This window comes from Triticum aestivum, chromosome 3B (genome assembly GCF_018294505.1).
Source record: "Triticum aestivum cultivar Chinese Spring chromosome 3B, IWGSC CS RefSeq v2.1, whole genome shotgun sequence".
Taxonomy (NCBI): domain Eukaryota; kingdom Viridiplantae; phylum Streptophyta; class Magnoliopsida; order Poales; family Poaceae; genus Triticum; species Triticum aestivum.
Window position 1 is genome coordinate 243,343,302 of NC_057801.1, and position 10,487 is coordinate 243,353,788.

A 10,487-nucleotide genomic window follows, 5' to 3' on the forward strand; every position below is an offset into this window, starting at 1 on the left:
TTGCAGCCTTAGGCCCCACGTGCAATGTAGGGAGTTCGATCCCACATGAAGACATTTGTTTTGCGTCATATTTTTTGCCTGGGCCGGTTTCGGGCCAAGGCCCAGTAAGGCGATTTGGCCCAGCCTGTATGTAAAGTTGTATCGAGGATGAAGCTTGCGAGCAGCGTGACGGACGAAAATTGACGTACCAAACCAAGGCAAAGTTGCATCGAGGATGAAGCTTATGAGCAGCGTGACGGACGAAAATTGACGTACCAAACCAAGGCAAAAGATGAACGAAAAACGGACAAAATTATGGTGGTAAGAAGCAATAGCCCCTTTATTAATTTATGACTAATGTGAGTCCATGGATTATACGCATTCTTACCCTTCCATCATTGCTAGCCTCTACAGTACCGTGCATTGCCCTTTCTCACCTTGGGAGTTGGTGCAAACTTCGCCGGTGCATCCAAACCCCGTGATATGATACGCTCTATCACACATAAACCTCCTTATCTCTTCCTCAAAACAACCATCATACCTACCTATTATGGCATTTCCATAGCCATTCCGAGATATATTGCCATGCAACTTTCCACCGTTCCGTTTATTGTGACACGTTACATCATTGTCATATTGCTTTTGCATGATCATGTAGTTGACATCATATTTGTGGCAAAGCCACCTTTATAATTCTTTCATACATGTCGCTCTTGATTCATTGCATATCCCGGTACACCGCCGGAGGCATTCACATAGAGTCATATTTTGTTCTAAGCATTGAGTTGTAATTCTTGAGTTGTAAATAAATAAAAGTGTGATGATTCCATTATTAGAGCATTGTCCCAAGTGAGGAAAGGATGATGGAGACTATGATTCCCCCACATGTCGGGATGAGACTCCGGACTTTACGAAAAATAAAAGAGGCCAAAGAAGCCCAAATAAAAAAAAGAGGCCAAAGAAGCCCACCAAAAAACAAAGAAAATGAGAGAAAAATAGAGAAGGTACAATGTTACTATCCTTTTTCCACACTTGTGCTTCAAAGTAGCACCATGATCTTCATGATAGAGAGTCTCCTATGTTGTCACTTTCATATACTAGTGGGAATTTTTCATTATAGAACTTGTCTTGTATATTACAATGATGGGATTCCTCAAAATGCCCTAGGTCTTCGTGAGCAAGCAAGTTGGATGCACACCCACTTAGTTTCTTTTGATGAGCTTTCATACATTTATAGCTCTAGTGCATCCGTTGCATGGCAATCCCTACTCCTCGTATTGACATCAATTGATGGGGATCTCCATAGCCCGTTGATTAGCCTCGTCAATATGAGGCTTTCTCCTTTTTTGTCTTCTCCACACAACCTCTATCATCATATTCTATTCCACCTGTAGTGCTATATCCATGGCTTATGCTCATGTATTGCGTGATGGTTGAAAAAGCTGAAGTGCGTTCAAAAGTATGAACCAATTGCTTAGCTGAAACCGGGGTTGTGCATGATGGGAGCATTTTGTGTGACGAAAATGAAGCATGGCCTAACTATATGATTTTATAGGGATAAGCTTTCTTTGGCTATGTTATTTTGATAAGACATGATTACTTGTTAGTATGCTTGAAGTATTACTATTTTTATGTTAATATTAAACTTTTATCTTGAATCATTTGGATCTGAACATTCATGCAACAATAAAGAAAATTACATTGAGAAATATGCTAGGTAGCATTCCACATCAAAAATTATGTTTTTATCATTTACCTACTCGAGGACGAGCGGGAATTAAGCTTGGGGATGCTTGATACGTCTCCAACGTATCTATATTTTTTTATTGTTCCATGCTATTATATTACTTGTTTTGGATGTTTATGGGCTTTACTATACACTTTTGTATTATTTTTGGGACTAACCTATTAACCGGAGGCTAAGGGAGTCCTGGATTAAGGGGTCCTCGGGCAGCCGGACTATGTACTTGTGCCGGACTGTTGGACTATGAAGATACAAGATTGAAGACTTCGTCCCGTGTCCGGATGGGATTCTCCTTTGCGTGGAAGGCAAGCTTGGCTATTCGGATATGTAGATTTCCTCCTATGTAACAGACTCTGTGTAACCCTAGCCCCCTCCGGTGTCTATATAAACCGGAGGGTTTAGTCCGTAGGACGACAACAGTCATAATCATAGGCTAGCTTCTAGGGTTTAGCCTCTACGATCTCGTGGTAGATCAACACTTGTAATACTCATATCGTCAAGATCAATCAAGCAGGAAGTAGGGTATTACCTCCATAGAGAGGGCCCGAACCTGGGTAAACATTGTTTCCCCAGCCTCCTGTTACCATTAGCCTTAGATGCACAGTTTGGGACCCCCTACCCGAGATCCGCCGGTTTTGACACCGACATTGGTGCTTTCATTGAGAGTTCCACTGTGTCGTCACCATAAGGCTTGATGGCTCCTTCAATCATCTACAACGATGCAATCCAGGGTGAGGTTTTCCTCCCCGGACAGATCTTTGTATTCGGCGGCTTCACACTACGGGCTAATTCGCTTGGCCATCTAGAGCAGATCGATAGCTACGCCATTGGTCATCAGTTCAGGTTTGGAAGCTTGAACTACACCGCCAACATCCGTGGAGACTTGATCTTCAACGGATTAGAGCCCATCACAGGTATGCCGGACAGTCACGGTACGCATGACTCAGATCTGCCGTCAGACGGTGTTCGGGAGATCACACCTTCAGCTGCCCCGGCTTTCAATCCGGGACAGATCATGCCATCCGAAGACGGGTGGGTGGACCCTGCCACGGAGGCTGCACACTCAGCGGCAATAGAGCCGAACACAGACTTCGCCTCCAATGAGGTCTGCATCGTCGAACCCCCGGACTCGTCTCCGGCCGCAGGCTCCGAACCGCGTACATCCGTGCCCATCGAATCTGATTGGGCACCGATCATGGAGTTTACCTCCGCGGATATCTTTCAACACTAGCCCCTTGGCGACGTGCTAAATTCATTAAAATCCCTCTCCCTGTCAGGAGGCTCTGGGCCGAACTATGTCCGGCTTGAGTGGGAAGCACACGATGAAAAAACTCATTCCCCACCCACCACCCACTTAATAGCCACTGTCGATGACTTAACCGACATGCTTGATTTCGACTCCGAAGACATCGATGGTATGGACGACGATGCCAGAGAAGAACAGGAACCACCGCCCAAAGGGCGCTGAACAGCTACCTCTTCATATGATATATATATGGTGGACACACCAAAATAAAGCAATGGCGATGAGGCAACGGAGGATAATCCCCTTGGGAAGAAATCTAAGCACCGGCGTCAGCGACGCCGCTCTAAGCCCCGCCATAGCAAAAATAGCGATACCGGCACAAGAGATAATAGCACTCCGGATGGTGCCAAAGACAAAAACAATTCCACCCAGCCAAGCTTCGAGCAAGCTGGACGGGAGGATGGGCAAGCTAGCCCTGAGAAACAGGCAATGGATGGAGACACGGAGGACGACAATTACATGCCCCTCTCCGAAGACGAGGTGAGCCTTTGTGACAAAGAATTCACCGTGCCTGAGGATCCCGTCGAGCAGGAGCGCTTCAAGCACCGGCTTATAGCCACTGCAAAGAGCCTGAAGAAAAAGCAGCATCAGCTTCAAGCTGATCAAGATCTACTAACTGATAGATGGACTGAGGTCCTGGTAGCCGAGGTATACGAACTCGAGCGCCCAACCCAAAGCTACCTGAAACGCAGGTTATTGCCTCAATTCGAGGAAGAGGCACCAGAGCCTACACTACCAGCGCAGAATGCGGCTGACTGGCCACCTCGTGGCTGGGACAAAGCGGCGTATCACCCCGAACACTAGCCCGCACCCTGCCGCCAATCAAATAAAAACACGAAGGCCTGAGGCTACACGCAGGACCTGCGAGACGTGTTGGAAAACAAAGCAGGACAGCCAAGATCGATCTATGGATCATGGGGGCGTGCCCCAATGTGTGACGATGATCACCATGCTGGATACACAAAATACAAATCCGGCTAGGCCGAATACAACCGACCAGACTCATTTGAACTGCATCGTGATGTAGCCCGGCATAGAGGAGCCGCACACCCACTATGCTTCACTGACGAAGTAATGGATCATGAGTTCCTAGAAGGGTTTAAACACGTGAACATCGAATCATATGATGGGACAACAGACCCCGCGGTATGGATCAACGATTTCCTTCTCCACATTCACATGGCCAGCGGTGATGATCTACATGCCATCTGAAACTCAAGGGACCGGCTCGGCATTGGCTGAATAGCCTGCTGGCAAACTCCATTGGCAGTTGGGAGAACTTGGAAGACACATTCCTTGACAACTTCCAGGGCACTTATGTGCAACCACCGGATGCTGACGACTTAAGTCACATATCCAACAAAGAGTCAGCCAGGAAATTCTAGACTCGGTTCCTAACTAAAAGGAACCAAATAGTCGATTGTCCGGATGCCGAAGCCCTAGCGGCCTTTAAGCATAACATCCGTGACGAGTGGCTTGCCCGACACCTCGGCCAAGAGAAGCCGAAGACCATGGCAGCCCTCACAACACTCATGACTCGCTTTTGTGCGGGCGAGGACAGCTGGTTCGCTCGTAGCAACAGCACATCAAGAAATCCTGGCACCTCAGATGCCAGAGACAGCAACGGCAAGCCCCGACGCAACAGACACAAGCATCACAATAATGGCGATAACACCGAAGGCACAGTCGTCAATGCCGAATTCAGTGGCTCTAAGTCTGTTCAGCAGAAAAAGCCATTCAAAAGAAACAATCAGGGCCCGTCCAGTCTGGACCACATACTCGATCGTTCATGTCAAATTCACGGCACCCGCGATAAACCAGCCAATGACACCAACAGAGATTGTTGGGTGTTCAAACAAGCCGGCAAGTTGAATGCCGAAAACAAGGAAAAGGGGCCGCATAGTGAAGATGATGAGGAGCCCCGGCTGCCAAACACAGGAGGACAGAATAAATTCCCTCCACAAGTAAAAATGGTAAATATGATATACGCAACCCATATTCCCAAGCGGGAACGGAAGCGTGCACTAACGAACGTCTACACGATGGAGCCAGTTGCCCCAAAGTTCAACCCATGGTCTTCTTATCCTATCACCTTTGATTGCAGGGACCATCCGACCAGCATCCGTCATGGCGGTTCGGCCACACTGGTCCTTGACCCCATCCTCGGCAGATTCCACCTCACACGAGTCCTCATGGACGGTGGCAGCAGCCTGAACCTACTATATTAGGATACAGTGCGCAAAATGGGAATCGATCACTCAAGGATCAAACCCACCAAAACCACCTTTAAAGGTGTTATATCAGGTGTAGAGGCCTGTTGCACGGGCTCAATCACACTAGACATAGTCTTCGGATCTCCGGACAACTTCCGAAGCGAGGAGTTAATCTTCGATATCGTCCCTTTCCGTAGTGGCTATCACGCACTGCTCGGACGAACCGCATTTGCTAGATTCAATGCGGTACCGCACTATGCGTACCTCAAGCTCAAGATGCCTAGACCTCGCGGGGTTATAACAGTCAATGGAAACACAGAGCGCTCCCTCCGTACAGAGGAGCACACTGCGGCCCTCGCAACAGAGGTACAGAGCAGCCTTTTTAGGCAGACCTCCAATTCGGCTACAAAGCTCCTGGACACCGTTAAGCAGGTCCGAAGTACTCTGCAACAGGATCGTCCCGCACGTCCAGAGCTCGCCTAGCAATTCTCCCTCCGTCCTAGTCTCAGTCAAGCGGCGACATTCGTGCCGCGCGTACGTAACTACGCACTTAAAATACCATGGGCATTGGCGGAGGCATAGCTAGAATGCGGTCCACAATGCGGCTCAGCCGCCCCAGGATCCGTATACCTTCACCCCTCTTTCTTTCTTTCAGGTCCCTATTTTCTCGAGGCTCTTTCCGATAACCTGATTATCGGACCCATCACGGGACGGAAACACCAAGGAGGCAAGGAGCTCTGACATACAAGGGAATCCCCAGGTGGTCTCTGATAACGACCGCTATACCTGTTTTACATACCCACACGCAGCTCGCCTTTGGTTAGGACATGTCAAATAGTCCTATTTTGCTTATCGCACTACTTGTATACATACGCCTCGACGTATTATTCAAGTAACAATGGAAAATAATGTACAGCGTTAGCTTATTATTACATGTCTTCATCTTTTTCCTTGACTGTTTATTTATTACAAATTGCACCCGTACATTTTGGTACGTTCAGTCTGCCAGGGGCTTCAGTGTACCCCATAACACGATAAGAAAAGTCCGAACACTTTCGATAGTGCGGCACCCCGAACTTATAGAATTATATGCATCAGCTCCGAATCATGTCTTGGGGCAATAGTTGGGTTTGCCCGGCTCCCTTGTTTTGCTGCCTTACGTTCCGCTATATCGGCTAAGGTGGCACAGGGAGAACTACTGCGATTGTGTCCCGGTTCTTCCAGACGAGCTCCTCAGTAGAGAAAGCCGAAAACTGACTGTCATGATGCGGCGAGAGCTGGTTGCTGTTTGAGAGGTCTCAAATACTTAAAGATTTTTTCCGCTTTGGGCGAGGAATCGGCCTTGCCCGAGTTAGGTGTGTATAGCGCCCCAAGTTCAGCCTTCCGAATACCAGGGGCTACGCCAAAATTTAAAATTATAGAATTCTATGGCTAAGTGAGAGTGATAAAGATGTATAGTCTGATTGCCTTGTTCGTTGCGCTAAACACCTCCTTAAAGGACCAAAAACTTGGATAAAGAGTGTTTAGATTTATCCCGAACACCCCGGTACTAGTTACATGGGGGCAGAAGCCGACGACTGGCCAACTCTCAGATTTTATAAACGGCCGCACAGAAGGTAAAATTTTAAATCAACAAGCATTATATAGCGCAAATGAACTTGTTTTCATATTACAGGATCAAATGAGTACATTCATTCAAATATTACATCCTTAGCACATAGCTCCGCCACAAGGCGGGAGCCCTTCAGGACACTGTCATAATACTTTTTGGGGTGGCGGTGCTCCTTGCCCTTCGGTGGCCCCTCCGTCACCAGCTTCTCGGCATCCATCTTCACCCAGTGCACTTTCACGCAGGCGAAGGCCATGCGCGCACCTTCAATGCAAACTGACCGCTTTATGACTTCAAGTCGCGGGCAGGCATTTACAAGCCGCTTCACGAGGCCGAAGTAGCTGCTCGGCAAGGGCTCGACAGGCCACAGCCGGACTATAAGGTCCTTCATGGCCTGTTCGGCCGCCTTGTGCAGTTCGACCAGTTGCTTCAGCTGGTCACTCAAGGGCATCGGATGTTCGGCCCCAATATAGTGAGACCAGAACAACTTCTCCATCGAGCTCCCTTCTTCGGCTCGGTAGAACTCTGTGGCATCCGATATGCTGCGTGGCAGATCTGCGAATGCTCCTGGAGAGCTCCAAATTTGGGTCGTTAAAAGGAAAGTCTCCTTTGCATGCTTGCTTTGCATAAGGAATGCCTTACCCGCCGCTATCTTCTTGGCAGCCTCAATCTCCTGGAGGGCCTTTTGGGCTTCGGCTCTGGCGTCTCTCACGCTCTAGAGGGCCTTAGCAAGCTCAGACCCTCGCGTCCTAGAGTCACGCTCCAAGGACTCGTATTTTTTGACGAAATCCTGGAGCTCTTGCTGAACCTCGTCGACCCGGGCCTCCTGCTTCTCGCGCTCGGTGTGCTCCTTGGCTGCTTTGTCTTCGGCCTCGGTCAGCACCTTCTTAAGGGCCGCCACTTCGGTCGTGGCCGCTATTAAAGTTCATGACGCTTCTATGAGCTAAAACCATTTTTTATTTATCAATATACAAACGGGGTATTATATACCTTTGTTCTCATCGAGCTGCCTCTTCATGAGGCCGAGCTCTCCTGCGGTCCGCTCCAGGTCCTGCTTCAGTCCGGAGACCTCCGCAGTATGAGTGGCAGCGGCCAGCAGTGACGCCTGCTTATTCACATGGACATTTTCTGTTAGACTCCTGCGGATGTTATATGATCCTCTGTTCGGCCTTTCTTTCTGAACGCCAAACAGAGCATCAGGGGCTACTGTCTATACTGTGATATTTTCTTATAATTTTATTACTTACCTCAAAGCCTGTTAGGAGGCTAACGGAGGCTTCGGTCAATCCGCTTTTGGCGGACCGGACCTTCTCGATCACCGCACTCATGATGGTGCGGTGCTCTTCGTCAATAGAAGCGCCGCGAAGCGCTTCCAGCAAGTTGTATGATGCCTCTGGATGGACAGAGGTCCTTGGCACAGGCGGCACGCCCCCCTTAGTGAGAGGCTGCTTGCCTGAATTCGGAACCACTGGGGGTTCCGGCGCAGTATCCGGCTGGGGGCCTGACTTGTTGCGGCCCCCGTTATCGGAATCCATGGGGGCCTTCCACCCCATGAGCCCGGCGGCTGGGATTTTGCCTGGGGGCATCTCCAGAACTATCTCCCCTTGGTCCGGTATCCTCTGAGACAACCCCTCAGTGTCGTCCGTGGGCCGGGGGGAGGTGGCCATCAGGAGTGAATCGATGTTCATCGCTGACTGGCCCAAAGACCCATCCTAGGAGGATACCCCGATGTGGGACTTGGCCGGACTGTATATGCATGTTCGGCATGATAAGAATCAATAACGCAAAGCATACCGGAAGTATTATGGTGTCCGGATACTTATGACTTCACCAGGGGCTTGTCCCTGGGCAACCACTCCTCGTCGTTGTAGGTGGCGGTGGTGGAGTTGTCCGGAGGGAGGGTCTTTCCCTTCTTGGACCCTTCGGCCTCCCCAGACGGGGCGGCCTTCCTTTTCTTCTCCCCTGGTTGCAGGGGGAGGGATTTCCTCTACCTCCTCCTTGTCTTTGTTGGAGGAGCGCGCTTCTGTGTCTTCGGACGATGAGTCCGGTACAACCTTGCATCGGAGACCTTTCCTGGTCCCCACGGCCTTCTTCTTGTCCTTCTTCTCCGGCACCTCATAAGGCGCCGGAAACAGCATCTTCGTTAAGATAGGCGATGCTGGATCTTTGGGTAGTGGAGCCGGGCAGTCAATCTGCTCCGCTATCACCACCCAGTCATGTTAAATTGGCATGGAGGGTTAGATTCCTCCCACAAACATGCTGGGGAAAGGCACATATTGCAAAATATAAAAACTTACCGTATTGGCGGGGCGCTTGGCGCTGAGTTCGCGATCTTTGGCTATGGGCGGTGGTACCTCGGCGGCCTTGAACAGCACCTTCCAGACGTCTTTGTGCATCGTGTCGAAGAGCTCTCGCAGCATCTGGTGTTCGGCCGGGTCGAACTCCCACATATTATAAGCCCATCTCTGACACGGAAGGATACGGCGGAAGAGCATGACCTGGACCACATTGACAAGCTTGATTTTCTTGCTTATCATATTTTTGATGCAGGTCTGTAGTCCGGTCAGCTCCACCTATGAGCCCCAGGCCAAGCCCTTCTCTTTCCAGGAGGTGAGCCACATGGGGATGCCGGATCGAAATTCGAGGGTCGCCGCCCAGTTGGTGTCGCGCGGCTCGGTGATGTAGAACCACCCCGATTGCCACCCCTTCACGGTCTCCACAAAGGAGCCTTAGGGCCAAGTGACATTGGGCATCTTGCCCACCATGGTGCCTCCGCACTCTGCTTGCTGGCCGACCACCACCTTCGGATTCATGTTGAAGGTCTTCAGCCATAGGCCGAAGTGGGAAGTAATGCGGAGGAAGGCCTCGCACACGACGATAAACGCCGAGATGTTGAGGATGAAATTGGGGGCCAGATCATGGAAGTCCAGCCCTTAATAGAACATAAGTCCGTGGATGAATGGGTGCAGGGGGAATCCCAGTCCGTGGACGAAGTGAAAGAGGAACACTACCCTCTCCTGGGGTTCCGGGGTAGGGACGATTTGCCCTTCAGCCAGAAGCCGGTGCGTGATGTTCGCGGACAGGTATCCGACCTCCCGAAGCTTCTTGATGTCCTCCTCCTTAGCGGAGGACGCCATCCACTTGCCTCCCACTCCAGACATGCTTGGAATGGCTTTGCGGAGAAGGTGAAAACTTGGGCGCTGGAGCTCGAGCGAGGGAGAATGGATGAGCAGAGAAAGAAGAAGGCGTGGGTGAAAAAAGGGAATCCTTATCTCTTTATAAAGACGGTAGAAACCATGCGTCTCCCCACTTGCCATGTAAACTCGCTTATTCCCCAAGCGTCATGTTGATGGCATGGTTGGGTTACCCACACCCGTATTAATGAGAATCCCGTGATAAGGGGACATGATCTCTGCTTCCACAACAACAACAACAACAACAACAACAACAACAACAACAACAACAACAACAACAACAACAACAACAACAACAACAACAACAACAACAACAACAACAACAACAACAACAACAACAACAACAACAACAACAACAACAACAACAACACCAACAACAACAACAACAACAACAACAACAACAACAACAACAACAACAACAACAACAACAACAACAACAACA